Genomic DNA, 15,322 nt, shown 5'->3' on the forward strand with positions numbered 1-15,322 from the left:
CTTGTAGTGCACATGTAGTCTCAGTGAAAAGCAAGCTGTGTACAGACTGCAGTGTGTAGCTACATGTGTCTGTGAAAGACTCCAGCAGAGGGAAAGGTTCAACAGTTTCCTGCTGCTGCAGTCTTTTGTTGCCGTGAGGAAAGGCTCTGGCAGGGGGAGATAGCAGGGAATATCCTGTACTAGCACTTTCCCCATTGCTGAAGTCTTTCTTTGCTATGGGGAAGTGCTCCAGCAGTGGGGAGCTGGCAGAACCTTGCCCCGCTGCCTTCCTTCCCCCCCCCCCCCGCTGGAGTCTTTTCCTGTGGAGGGGAGAAGCTCCAGAGGCAAGGAGGCAATGGGACACTAAACTGCTAAAAATAGAGATGCAGCTTGGGTGAGTAGAGAGCCTGTAAGGTATGTATTTGTGGATGTACCCATGCCCTTCAGGTGTGTCCTTACTCACCTCCCCAACTACGCTGCTATTTATGTCTGTGCTGGGGGGCCACGTGGGTGTGTACACTACGCGTTGCTGAAAGATGCGTACCCTTAGGGTATGTCTGCACAATGAGTGGCAGCCTGCAGTAGCGAGTCTTAGAGCTTGGGTTGGCAGACTCAGTCTCATGAGGTTTGGGCTATTGCACTAATAATAGCTGTGCAGACATTGTGGCTCAGGCTGGAGCTCAGGCTCTGAAGCCTAGGGAAGGGGATAATTCATTCCAGTGACTCAGGCCAAAGCTCGTATGGGGAAAAACTGATGGAGTTAGCCAGACCATTAAATTTGTTTAGTTTTTGAAAGTCCATTTTCTCTTCATTGCTAATAAACAATAGGTATAAACGCCTTCATGTTCCTTTTTTCAATGTCAGGTCAGAAGATAAGACAAGGTGTGGAAGTATACACACATGCAAATTCTACCTAATGCTCTGGCTGCTTTATGTTGCTCTCCAGTAGTGCAAAGCAGCTATCAATACAACTTAGCTAGCTGCCTGAGGATTCAGCCTGTGGGTGTGTCATAAACAGATAGCTAAGGGTTAATGTTCTTTTACATGTAAAGGGTTAACACAGGGAACCAAACACCGGACCAGTCAGGAAACAAGACTTTTTCAAATCTGGGTGGAGGGAAGTTTTGGATGTGAGTTCTTTGTTCTTTGTCTTGGGTCTGACCCTCTCGGCTCTGAGAGTGATCTTTCTATCTCCTTCCTTTCTAATCTTCTGTTTCCAAGTTGTAAGTAGAAGGATAGTAAGACAATAGGTTTATATTGTTTTCTTTTGTATTTACATGTTGTAGTTGCTGGAATGTGTTAAATTGTATTCTTTTTGGATAAGGCTGTTTATTCATTTTTTTCCTTTAAGCAATTGACCCTGTATATTGTCATCTTATTACAGAGACTGTTTTTAATGTCTTTTTCTTTCTTTTTTTTATATAAAGCTTTCTTTTTAAGACCTGTTGGAGTTTTTCTTTAGTGGGGACTCCAGGGAATTGCGTCTGCAGCTCACCAGGGAATTGGTGGAAGGAAAAAGTCAAAGGGAAAATCTCTTTGTGTTAGATTTACTAAGCCTGACTTTGCATACCCTCTGGGTGAGTGGGAGAGATTAGATCTCTCGGTACTTGTGTTTCCAGGACTGGAAGCAGGGAATCTCCTAGGTTCGTCCAGGGAGGGGAGCCTGGGAGGAAGTAACAAGGAAACAAGGGGAGGAGGTTATTTCCCTTTGTTGTAAGACTCAAGGCATCTGAGTCTGGGGGTCCCCCAGGGAAGGTTTTGGGGAGACCACAGTGAGCTAGGCACTGTATAATTTTTAGCTGGTGGCATCGATACCGGGTCCAAGCTGGTAACTAAGCTTGGAGGTTTTCATGCTAACACCCATATTTTGGATGCTAAGGTCCGGATCTGGGAAAAAATGTTATGACAGGGAGGGAAACTTTGAGTAGTGTAGACCTGATGTAGCAGGTCCTGTCACCTGCTTTCCGGTTGGTATATGAATGCTGAGTCAGAGCAGGAGGGGAAGGCCTTGTGACCAGAGCACAGGAGACATGTCATCTGGGTTCTCTGCCAAAGACTTTTGTATAACCTCATCAAGTTGCTTAAGATCTGTGTGTTCCAACTTCCTCTTCTGTCAAAGAGGGAACATGTACTTCACAGCAGAGTTCAGACATTGCTTGTCACTGACAATACATTATGAGCTGGGTGAAACCTTCTTATGGGCTGAGTTAAAACCTCATTCAAACTGATGTATGAGTTTGAATTTACCCCCATTTAAGACAGTTGTAAGAGAAATTAAGGAGGCTCACCTAAAACAAAGCCTAATAGTCTGTCCAGAAGCTCACACCAGGTTGGTGGAGGTTTCGACTGGGTATTGCGACCAGGGGTGCTTGTTTGTGTTTTGGATGGAGTAGGGTGAGAGAGAAGACACAGAAACTGAAAATATACAGAGACAGCCAGTACTGGGTTTGTCATGGCGCTGGGCCCAGCCAGAGTCAGAAGGGTCCACAGGCAGCCCGATCCCTGGCCGGCCTGCCCCTGCTCTGCCCCAGCCCCACCTCTTCCCACCCCTACTGTGCCCCAGCCTGCCCTCATTCTGCCCCTTCCCCTCTCCAAACTCCCTCCCCTGAGCTACGTGTCCTGGGGGACTGCAGCAGGGGTTGGGTCTGCCCTACACTCACTGGGCAGCGGGAGGTGGAGTGAGCCAGCCTCAGCCTGCTCTGTGCCACCGGTGAGTACTGAGGGGAGGCTCCCTAACTCGCCCAAAGTCTGGGAGCCAGGGGAGCAGAGCGGAGCAGGCTGGGGCTGGGTCACTCCACTTCCCATTGCTCCCTGAGTGAGGGGTTGGACCTGCCTTGCAGTCACCGGGCGGCAGGAAGTGGAGCGACCAGGCCCCAACCTGCTTCACCGACTCGTACTGGGGGCCGGTTTCCACCCTGCCTCCCAAGCCTGGGGAGGAGATGGAGCAGTGGGGAAGGGGCATGGGATGAGGATAGGGGAAGCGGGGACAGGGGCTGGAGCCCAGCATGTGCCATCCCTTTGGCAGAAACTGGGGCTGCCCTGTTAAGCAGGCTTACTGAACCCTCACCCTGACAAGCCCTACCTCTCCTGCATCTGTACCACCCTGATGAGCCCCCTCAGACAGCCTCCCCACTGAGCCCCAGTCACCTGGACCCCCACCCAAATGAACCCCACCTCCCCTGCACCTAGACTCCTCCGCTGAGCCCCAAATGCCTCCACCTGGATTCCCTGCAGAGTCCCATTGCCCCTGCACCTGGAACCAGGCAATGAGCTTCTGTGCATCCAGATCTCCCACTGAGCCACCCGCAGCCAGACTGACCCACAGCAAACTTTCTTACCCCCACCTGGATCCCCCCACACTAAGTCCCTCTGCACTTGGATCCTGCTGCTGGGCTAAGCCTGCTCATCCACACCTGGTGTGCCTGGAACAGGGGGGCAGGGGCCCAGGGTGTTTCTGGGGCAGGCCTGGCCCTTGTACTGTGTCAGGGTCGGGTGCAGCCTTACTGCTGAGTCCTTGTCCTGGGGTGGGGAGGAGCGAGGCTGCAGGGTGATCTCCTTCCTCCATGCAACCAGTGGCCTGTGCTCCCACTGCCATGCTGGAGCCTCCACATTTATTTGTTGACAAATAACATTTGCAGAATTTTAAAATATTGTGCACAGAATTTTTAATTTTTTGGTGCAGAATCCCCTCAGGAATATGGGGTGCTGTGCAGCTGTGATGGTGGGACTGTGAGAGAGATGATGGGCAGTGGGGAGGTCTATGGGCAGGAGGCACTGGGCAAGTGGTGTGGTGTGCAGGGTGCTGTGCAGTTGTGGTGGGAGGCCAGCAGGGGAGGTCTCTGGGAGGGGTGGGGGCTTGGGCATAGCGATTTGTGGTGGAGGTCTCTGGGCGATGGCATGCTGGGCATAAGGGTGGGGCACTAGGAAAGAGGGGCAGTGTGGTGCGGGCTCACCCTCAAGGGGAAGGGGCATGCTGGCAGCACAGGGCTGGGCAGGCCAGTGTGCATCTGGCAGCTGCAGGTTTGTAAACAGTGTCCTCCTGCTGGGCTGCGTGGAGCGGGGCTGCTCCCGCCCCGCTGTGCCTCATTGCCCCCAGCCTGCCCTTCACTCTGGAGACTGACCATCTTGCCCCCCCTGCACCTTGCTCCTTGGGGGCCCACAAATATGTTTGGCGCCAGGCCCACAAAAAGTTAATCTGGCCCGGGCCAGACAGCCTAAAGGAGCAGCTGAAAGCAGTTTGGTTGACTCTGGAAGAAACCTGGGAGGAGGTTTTTAGATTAGGGGTATGGGCTGAAAAGGGTGCTCCTGCTGTGATCAAAAGAGGTTGTTTCCTGCTATTTGATTTCTTCTGCATTCAGAAAGCCTGGGCTTTGTATGTTCTTTGTTTAAAAAAAAAATAAAAAAAAAATTAAGAAATGTGTCAGAGTACTTGACTATCACCAATTTTCTGCTCCTAACAGGGCCCCAAACTTTGACTAGCTGCTCGGGTCAAAAAGGGGCAGCAGTACTTTGAGATCTTTAGGACAAGGCACTATCTACGTGCCAAGTGTTATTACTGATACACACACTTTGTTCAATGATAATCTTCTCTTGGGGGAAAACATATCAAAACATTCTTGTAGTCAATATTAGAGCTAATTGAAATGTTCTGACATTGAAATTCTGACTTTTTTTTTAATTTTTATGGAAAGCTAATTTTTCACATGTTCAGTTTTTTATTCACATTCTCCAACCAACTCCTGTACATATGCATACCCTCTGCAGTCTATAGGTTCCAGCTATGGATAGCGCTGACATTGCCACTTTAAAGTACTGAGGAAGGTGGCTGCCTATGATTAGAGCTTGCTGGAATTTTTTTTTATGAAATGCAAATGTGCTGAACCTGAAACGTTGCTTGGAAATCTCTGGTTGATAAACTTTTGGTGAAACCAAGGCAGAGTTCCAGTGGATCCCTGCCAGCTTGCTGGGCTGCTAGGGAGCCTGGTGTTCCAGGCTCCATGGATCTGGGGTAGCTCCGCTGTGCGGACTGTCTTGAGATCAGGACCCCAGAATACCAAGCTCTGTGGCTTTAGGGCAGCCCTACCATGCCAGGGCTTCCAGGCTCCCTGCCATGGTGAAAGAGCCTGGGAGCTCTGGCTCTTATGGGGCTCAGCTCCTGACTTCACAGCAGGTAGCCTGGAAGTGCTGGGAAGCTAAATGGTTGGTTTACGAGGTGTAGAGTAAAATTCATCAGTGTAAGGAAGGTCCTGTGCATAATTTTGCTCCATTAAGGACCGAAATGGGACTGAAGTGATGCAAAGGACTTTGTGCTGGACTTCTGCTCTGGACAGACCCTTTAGTGAATGTCCACATTTCCATGCATACATACACAGTATCACACACTGCATGGTATAAAATACTGTGCTGTAAAATGTCCTGTGACTTTTTGTGAAGGACACTATAAATATAGGCTTAGATGTTAGACAGTGGTGCAAATAGACATCATTTCTTGCTGGTACTGCACTCATGGGAGGGACACAAGGGAGGACATGTGATGTGATGACCCTCCATGTGACTCTGCCCTGCCCCCAGCCTGGGCCCCCCACACTCTCCTCATCCCCTCCGACACTCCGCTTACCTGTCTAAAATTTAAACATGCAGTTGCAAAATGATGCTTTGGGCCCCTAGTGCCACCTGTACTTCCAGGTGTCACTGAGGATCCAGCAGCACCCCAGATTGTCCTTCCTATCTTTCTTCCATTTAAGAAGTTTTCAATCACCCCACTTTCCCTTAACACATTTATGTCCTTATGTCCAAACTAAGCTTCTGCCAGTTTGCCTTTATCTAAGTATTGCTCTCCGCCAGGCACTAGGAAAGCAAAGATGCTGCGCCATCTGGGTTTGATGGAAAAGAGGCATAGAACTGTGTGGGCTATGTATGTCTTGATAGAACTACAGCCCAAATTGTTTTATTATTTTCCTCAGCATGACATACAGGAGAGGCAATCAAAATCAGCCTGGCAGAACATGCATGACAACTGTCTCTGGACAGATGAGCAGTTGATCAAAATCACATTCTCTGATGTCTTGGGGCTACATTCTGTTCCCACTGAAATCAAAAGAAGTTTTGCTATTGAGTTCAATGGGAACAGGCTTTGACATTTGGGAAGAAAAGAACAAAACCACTCAAGCAAGGGCTTATACCACAGGTATCAAAGGCTGCTGACTCGTGAGAAAGTCAGCAGACATCTGATCTTTGTCCATTGCAAGGGAGAAATCAGCAATCAATGAGGCTAGAACAGTGTCTATACCATATTCAACTCAGAAGTCCACCTGCAAAGGATCAAAGAAATATGAAGGCTCCAGATTACCTTAAAGTCCCCAATCCCTTGATTAGAATGCTCCTATTAGTATATGTTCATAGTTCAGATACTGGAGCAGGAAAGAGGCAAAATGGAGATGTTTCCAGGCCAGGGCCTTTTAGCTTCTGCCAAGTAAAGGGAAATCTTTCTCCCTGTCAAAGATGGTGTTTGGAGTCACATGGGCAAGTTACATGTCCATCACCCCCACCCATATTCTAGTTAGAATGTTCACAAAAAATCCATTAAGTGTAGACAGGCATTTTACGGGGTCCATTGTAAGTGAAGTGTTCCTTAATGGACCATTCAGCTTGACTTGTCTCTTCATGTGCTGGCTAAATACTTGTGGGCGTTACCACAGGAGCAAACATGTAGTACGCATAGCTAATATCCATAACTTCAGATACCAAGATGAATATACATGCATAAAAATAGCTTAATTATAAGTACCAGCTATTTTACCTACATGACTATTCCCAAGAGATTCTGAAAAATCACACCACCTACCTGAGACCCTATGTGTTAGCACCATGCCCCACTGGAGTTTTGTTATCTGTTATGTAACAACAGAGATGGAGCCAGTGACATGACTCTGTTTAGCCTAAAACGGCAAGGTTAATTTTTAGCTGTTCAGGTGTTACTGCACCTTTAGTCAGTGAGGGTATAATGACCGGCATACATTCAGGTTAATGGACTTCAGCGTTCCTTTGCAGTTAACTTTTTAATGTTCATAAACCGCATATGTGCTGAGGTGGTTTAAAGCATAACACAGGTTTTTAGGTTTGCAAATCTGTGACATGAATGTAATAGATAATTCAGAGCAATGGGGAGAAATAGAATCAAAAACACTGTTTAAACTCCTTCCTTCCCCCCCCCCCCCACTCCCCTCTTAAGGACTCCTGACCAGCTTAACAGCACAATACAGATGCTAACAAACTTTAAAAAGGCCTTTGTTTAAGTTTGTTAGCATATGTATTGTGCTGTTAAAGCCATATAAAGAATGAATGCCCTCCCTATTAGTGTTCTGCTCCTTTAAGAAGCAGAGTGCATTTCCCCCACCCCCCCAGATGGGGGTGCTAACCCCAAGTCTTTCTGGTACTCTGTACCAGCTAAAAATCTCTTGCTTGGTACTGTGTACGGTAGAGTACCACCCTACTTGCACTAGTGATGATAGAGTACTCGGTATCCAATGACTACACCAATATACTAGTCCTGTTTAGAAAATCTGATAAATTTAAAATTACTTAAAAACAAAATTAGAACTTTCACTCAGTTAACTTAATCTGGTGATTAAGTGTAAACAGAGTGATTTTTTTTTCTAACAGCTTGCAGAGTAATATGTCACCTTTGAAAAGGGCTGGGTCTTTATCTGAAAGTTATTTATTTCCTCTGGCATGAGAGAGCCTCAAGTAGTATGATTAATTGGTAGTATGAGGTGCAAGTAGTATGAGTAGTGAATGGATGGCTTACACTGTCATACGTGATGAGACACTACACTACACTACATGCTGTAGAAAATGTTCCATAATAGAAACTGAATCAAACATTCAGATTCCCTGTTGTGTCACTGTGCCAAGTGAATTCGGTTGCTGTAAATGCACTCTAGCACATCAGCAGAATGACATAGAGAACTGTTAGTTAAGCATTCAACAGGAAATAAGGTCATATGGAGTCTTAGACATCTGTTCTCTGTTTCTTAGCTTTCCTTAATTGAAAAAAATGTTTGGTCAAGGAGGGTTCAGTTATATAAACAGAAGGTTACTTACTACTCATGCTGGCTTTTCCTTGGACTTTTTTATTTTATGTAAGATTTTGTTTATTTTGTCTCAACTTGAATGATTCAGGACATGTCTGGTTTTTTGGGATTGTTAGAATGTTGAAATGATTCCAGGGAGCAGGCTGTATGAATAGTGTCTGATACTTCCTACAAAAAGGATAAAAGATTCCACATTTTAATGTCCAACTGAATGTGTTTTAATTGAGCTTTCTCCTCTTAGCACAGCACCTAATTAGGCCTGTGAGCTCTCTTTTCTGAACTCTTTTAGACAATGGTGGTCCCGCGAGCTAGCTGTAATGCCAGTGCACAGAATAACATAAAACAGAAGGCGGGGGGGGGGGGAAGTAGGTAAAGAGCCTCAAATCTCTGAAACAGGAGTGGAGGAAAGGAATCTATCTATTGGTTATAAATTATCAAATCTCCATATATAAATATCATTACATTATGCCTTCTTTTATACAAACAATAATTTTGGGACATGAAAGTATAGGTCTCAGGAGGATTAGATTCTCACCTGAGACACTGAGGCTGTGTTGCAAGGTTCTCTGCCGCAGTGAATCCAGTGGCCTGCATAGAGCTCATTGCAGGAAAATGACCATAGTGTGATACTACTATATATTTCTGAAGAACTCCTCTAAAATCCTCTAAGGCTGTCACTGATGTTCAGAAATAGGAAGGGATGAATACCTGAGTATCTCAGGTTAGGATCAAGTTCATTCTCTTCCTAGGGACTTATAACAAGCCATCACTTCTCTGAAGGTCCATCTGTTGACTATTTCCTGAAGTATGAAGACTTTGAAGTCTACTGACAACTTTTGGCTGGACTGGATGAGCTGCTTTAATAATCTCTGATAATATGCAATTTATGTTGGGTTCTAAAATGTTTTTGGTATAATTCCTTATTGAGATGGCGGGATCAGAACTGAAGAGAGCACTTGAAGTGAGAGCAACCATTGGTCTATATAACAAATTGTAATATTTTCATTAATACTTTTTTCCCCTCATTCTCTATACATCTGAATAACATTTTGGTTTGCATTTTTTGACTGCTGCTGCATGTTGACTAGAAGTTTTAATTAACTGTCTACAGTAAAGGCCAGATCCTTTTTCTGAGTGGTTTCAGTTAATTTAGAACTCAGAAATGTGGTTACATAGTTACATAGACTAGTTACTTGCCCAACTGAGTTAAAGTTTTCTAATAAAGTACGTATCAGCAATCCCCACTGGCCAGCTACCTTCTCATAGTGTATTAGCCATATAATTAGCCTTAGTATGTTTATCACTTTAATGCAGAAAGTTACACAAAGCTGGACTAAATAACTGGCGCTTCAGTCATGTGATGTGTAAGAGCTTTGCAGGACTGAACTACCCTCCCCCCCAATATATTGATTCTATGGGGCTGCTAACCTACAGAAAGCTAGAGCTTCAATTATACAGAACTCAGGAGCTTCACAAAACCAAATCTCCAGCCCTATGGAGTTTTAAACCACCACAGCAGGGAAATTCTAGCTGTCTAGTTCTTAGCAGCTCTTTGGAGTCAGAATTACAGAGGCAAATAGCCTTTGGGTAGATGATTGGCACTGAGGTGTATGCTCACAATCATTTAAACTTGCACACATTTAAAAGTCTGAGGAGACTCACCTAATAATCGGAATCTTCTGAGATCTTCAGACAGGCAAGGTTGTACTACATTCATTTTTTCAGTCTATAAAGCAACTTCCACCACAGATTTTTCTCTAACTTATCTCTTGGGTGCCTTTCTTAGTTCATTCTTGTATTAGTAAGCAAGTCTTTCATTTACTAGTCTTTCATTTAGGATTAGAGATTTCTACATTCATTTGGACAAAAACAATGAAATAGGAATAGGTGAATCTGTCTGGATAAATTAAAAAACAACCAAAACTGGATCTGAAACCAAACAGAATCTTTTCTACCATTTAGACAAATGTGTTTAGTTCTGTTTTTAAATGGGAGTTACATTTCCATTTTTCACACACCTCTGCACTTCCTGATGGTTGCCAGGATTGCAAGTGGAAGTAGCAAAATAATATGAGAAATGTTATTCTTTTGATATTTTCTGTCTGTCAGAAAATGGAAAATGCTGGGATATCTCTCAAGGAAAGTCTTTTCCTGCTAGATTTCTTGGCTGAGTAAAGCCAAGTAACTTAATAGTTTTATCTGTTTATTTTTTCACAAGCCTTTCCTCTCCACCCTTAAAGGAGCCATTTGAATAACACTTGAAATAACACTACCCTGTTCCAGGATTTCTGGTAGAGCTACTTGTGGGAGAGGGAATGTGGTCCGCTGAGGGAGAGGAAGTGGCCTCAGAAGGCAGTGAGAGTTTGGGGGAAAAACAGAGTGCTCTGGGCCTGGGTCTAGATTTCCAAGATCCAGGGTGGTCTGGAACTCTCCTCTCCCCTCAGTGACTGCACTTCCACCCCCTCGCTGGTTCTCTCAGGGTGAGATGCCAGTGCTCAACAGAACCCTGATCCCTGAAGCCACAATAGGGGAAAAGACTTGCTAAAAATACAAACAGTAGACTTGATGAGAACTTCACAGCATGCTTCCTATAGGCCTGATTCTGTAACCCTTACTCAAGTGTAGTACTTACTCTCAAACACAGTAGGGCTGCTTGTCTGAATAAGGTTTGCAGAAACAGGCCCTGAGTAATTGAAAATAATTGCTTGTCTGTGTCTCTGCTCTCTTTCCTGGCTGCTGGCTCTGACTCTTTGCTTTCTCATTTCCTAATCTCCTGGCACCACTGCTGACTATGTTATGACATCTTCCAAGTTTTAGTTGCAGGCAGGAGGGATATGTGTGTGAGGCTGGTTGATACATTCATAGGAAGTCCTCATGTTCAATTATGCAAGGCTATGGTCAGTATGTTGATGTCCGCATGCTGAATATCAACAGTTGGAAAGTATAGAATCATGGAACTGGAAGGGACCTCAAGAGGTCATCTAGTTCAGTTCCCTGCCCTCTTGGAAGGACTAATTATCTAGACCATTCCTGTCTAACCTGCTTTTAAAAGTCTCCAAGGATGGAGATTCCACAACCTCCCTAGGTAATTTATTCCAGTGCTTAATCACTGTGACACTCTACCTCAGGGGAACACCCTACATCCTATGTTCATCTTTATAAAATGATTGTGTGATATCCAATGCAAAGTCTCTCATGTTGGGTGTCTTCGGAAGGCTCATGATGCACAGAGCATTGTTATAGTGATGTCACAGTAATGTTACAATAATGTTATAGTAAGTTTATAGGTTATAATTTCATGTATATAGTTATAAGGCTGAAATTGTATCCTAATGGCTTAAAGCAAACCCAGGCAAAAACTCTCCAAGAGCAGAGAGGCAGTTCACACCTCATCAGGGCAGGTATGGGACAAACCCACCCCAGCCTCACAGGAACAAAGGACGCTGGCCTAGACAGCAACAAAATAATCTGTTAGACTCTCAAGGGAGTCACCCCCCTTCCTTTGGTCAGTTTGGAACAGTGATGAGGTAATGATCACCTGACTCTGAAGGAGGGACCAAAGCCAAGAGGGAAGAAAGAACATTATAAAAGGAAGAGACGTTTGCCATGCTCTCTCTCTCTCTTACACCTACAGCTACAGACACCATGATGGAAGCGCTGATCAAAGGGAAGAGTCTGGTTTAAAGGCAACCAGCCAGCCTGTGGTGAGAAGCGTCTAAGTTTGTAAGGGCATTGAAAGTGTTAAGATCAGCTTAGAATGTGTTTTTGCTTTTATTTCATTTGAGTAAATCTGACTTGTTATGCTTTGACTTATAATCACTTAGAATCTATCTTTCATAGTTAATAAATTTGTCTATTCTACCTGAAGCAGTGAGTCTGGTTTGAAGTATGTCAGAGGCTCCCCTAGGGATAACAAGCCTGGTGCATATAAATTTCTTCATTAAATTGATGAACTCTCATAAGCTTGCAGTGTCCAGCAAGCATAACTTGAGACTGCAAGACAGAGGTTGTGTCTGGGACTGGAGATACTGGCTGGTGTCATTCGGTCACACAATCCAAGGAGCAGCTTACATGCCAGAGGCTGTACATGAACAGCCCAGGAGTGAGGGTTCTCGCAGAAGAGCAGGTAAGGCTGGCTCCCAAAGTCAAGGATTGGAGTGACTTAGCAGATCATCAGTCCAGATAACACCAGAGGGGAATGTCAGAACCACCCTGACAGGAAGTTTTTTCTAATGTCCAACCTAAACCTCCTTTGCTGCAATTTAAGCCCATTGCCTCTTATCCTATCCTCAGAGGTTGAGAAATTTTTTTCTTCCTCTTCGTTTTTGCATACTTGAAAATTATCATGTCCCCTCTCAGTTGTCTCTTTTGCAGACTAAACAAACCCAATTTTTTCAATCTTCCCTCATAGGTCATGTTTTCTAGACCTTGTTTGTTGCTCTTTACTGAATTCTCTCTAATTTGTCCACATCCTTCCTGAAATGTGGCATCCAGAACTAGACACAATACTCCAGTTGAGGCCTAATCAGAGTAAAGATGAATTACTTCTCGTGTCTTGCTTACAACACTCCTGCTAATACATCCCAGAATGATGTTTGCTTATTTTGCCAAAGCGTTACACTGTTGACTCTCATTTGAGCTTGTGGTCCACAATGTCTCCCAGATTCCTTTCCGCAGTGTTCCTTCCTAGGCAGTCATTTCCCATTTTGTATGTGTGCATTGTTCCTTCCTAAGTGGATACTTTGCACTTGTCCTTATTGAATTTCATCCTGTTTACTTCAAACCATTTCTGCAGTTTGTCCAGATCACTTTGAATTTTAATCCTATTCTCCAAAGCACTTGCAACCCCTTGCAGGTTGGTATCATCTTCAAACTTTAAAGGGTACTCTGTATGCCATTTTCTAAATCCTTGATGAAGATATTGAACAGAACCAGACCCAGAACTGATCCTGTGGGACCCCACTCGTTATGCCCTTTGAGCGTGACTGTGAACCACTGATAAATACTCCCTGGGAACGGTTTTCCAACTAGTTTTGCACCCACCTTGTAGTAGCTTCCCTAGTAGCTTCCCTAGTTTCATTGAGATGGTATCAAAAGCTTTGCTGAAGTCAAAATATACCATGTCTACCATTTTCCCTCATCCACAAGGCTTGTTACCCCTGTCAAAGAAAGCTGTGAGGTTGGTTTGACACAATTTGTTTTTGACAAATCCATGCTGACTGTTACTTATCACTTTATTATCTTTTAGATGTTTGCAAATTGATTGCTTAATTATTTGCTCCATTATCTTTCCAGGTACAGAAGTTAAGTTAACCAGTCTGTAATTCCCCAGGTTGTCTTTATTTCCCTTTTTATAGATGGGCACTATATTTGCCCTTTTCCAGTCTTCTGGAATCTCTCCCGTCTTCCATGACTTCTCAAAAATAAATAATGCTATACCTCTGAGCACAAGTACATGTGGCTTTATTTTTTCAGAGCTGCTGAGCCTCCACAGTTCCCTTTGACAAATCAGGACACAATTATTTAATACCTAAAATATGGAATTAAGACTGTATCCTTAGTCACCGAAACTTGAAAAGTTTGGTTTAAGTTTCTTGTTTTTTATGTACATCAACATTTCTACAATTTGAAATTTTGTTGGTGCGAATGTTAGCAAAATACAGTAGATGGCTCACTAACTGAGGTTACTTTAATAAAAAAACTATTTTTTGTTTTGGAATGAAAGAAAACTTGCCTTTGGCAGAAGTGGAAATAAGTTTATAAAGATTAGATCATCAGATCAGGGAACAGGAACAAATGACCTATATAACTGGTGTAAAAGAAAAGACTAGAAAAACATATTCTAAGTATTGAATGTTTGAGGGAATATGCAATATAAGCAGTTCACAAACAATATATGGCCCAAATGCTATTGACTCATGAACAAATTTGATAAATAACGAGTTAAAAAAAGTATTTGTATAGATTCTTCACGAACAGAAAAAGGGTAAATTTCATCTAATGTGTTGTTGTTGCAGGCCAGTAAGCCTCACTTTAATATTGTGCAAATTGGTTGAAACTATTGTAAAGAACAAAATTGTCAGATGAACATAATTTGGGAAATAGTCAACATGGTTTTTGTAAAGGGAAATCCTGCCTCACCAATGTAATAGAATTCTTTGCGGTCAACAAGCATGTGGACAAAGGAGATCCAGTGGATATAGTGTATTTAGATTTTCAGAAAGCCTTTGACAAGATCCCTCACCAAAGGCTCTTTATCAAAATAAGCAGTCATGGAATAAGAGGGAAGATTCTCTCATGGATTGGTTACTGAGAGAGGTAAATGGTGCTTGGCCCAGTCCTATTTAACATATTTATAAATGATCTGGAAAAAGGGGTAAACAGGTGGCAAAATTTGTAGATGATACAAAACTACTCAAGATAGTTAAGTCCTAGGCAGACTGCAAAAAGCTACAAAAGGATCTCTCAAAACTGGGTGACTGGGCAACAAAATAGCAGGTGGAATTTAATGTTGATAAATGCAAAGTAATGCACATTGGAAAACATAATCCTAGCTATACATATACAATGATGGGGTCTAAATTAGCTGTTACCACTCAAGAAAGAGATCTTGTAGTCATTGTGGATAGTTCTCTTAAATCCTCCACTCAATGTGTAGCGGCAGTCAAAAAAGCAAACAGAAAGTTCGGAATCATCAAGAAAGGGATAGATAATAAGACAGAAAATATCATATTGCCTCTATATAAATCCATGGTATGCCCACATCTTGAATACTGAGTGTAGATGTTGTTGCCCCATCTCAAAAAAGATGTATTGGACTTGGAAAAGGTTCAGAAAAGGGCAACAAAATGATTAGGGGTATAGAATGGCTTCCGTATGAGGAGAGATTAATAAGACTGGGACTTTTCAGCTATTAGCCAGGATGGGCAGGAATGGTGTCTCTAGCCTCTGTTTGCCAGACGCTGGGATTGGGTTACAGGGCATTGATCACTTGATGATAACCTGTCTGTTCATTCCCTTTGGGGCACAAACCAGACCCCCAGAGATAAAAGGCTATCAACACCTCAGCCAGGTGTCAACAAAATCAAATGGATTATCACCTGGTTGAGTGGCCAGTCTTTGGCAGGAAAAAGGATATGAGTGAAGATTTACAATTTGACAAAGAAACAGCTGGGGATTTCCATCCACACAGACTTTGTCTCCTGAACCTCAGCTGGAGATGATTCTCAAAAAAGGAAAAATATAAGATG

The 15,322-nt window shown here is 43.7% G+C and overlaps 1 protein-coding gene across 2 annotated transcripts in view; it reads left to right on the forward strand.

Annotated features, from left to right (window-relative positions):
• The first annotated feature begins 227 nt into the window (after nt 1-227).
• PLA2G4A (phospholipase A2 group IVA) overlaps nt 228-15,322 on the forward strand; it is a 308,898-nt gene continuing 293,803 nt past the window's right edge. The window contains exon 1 of one of the 2 annotated variants that reach the window (XM_030572624.1): nt 228-393. The gene's annotated coding sequence lies outside the window, so the exon portion shown is untranslated. The remainder of the gene's footprint in view (nt 394-15,322) is intronic. The other variant, XM_030572622.1, reaches the window with a different exon arrangement.

The sequence above is a fragment of the Gopherus evgoodei genome, chromosome 8 (assembly GCF_007399415.2).
Source record: "Gopherus evgoodei ecotype Sinaloan lineage chromosome 8, rGopEvg1_v1.p, whole genome shotgun sequence".
Lineage (NCBI taxonomy): Eukaryota > Metazoa > Chordata > Testudines > Testudinidae > Gopherus > Gopherus evgoodei.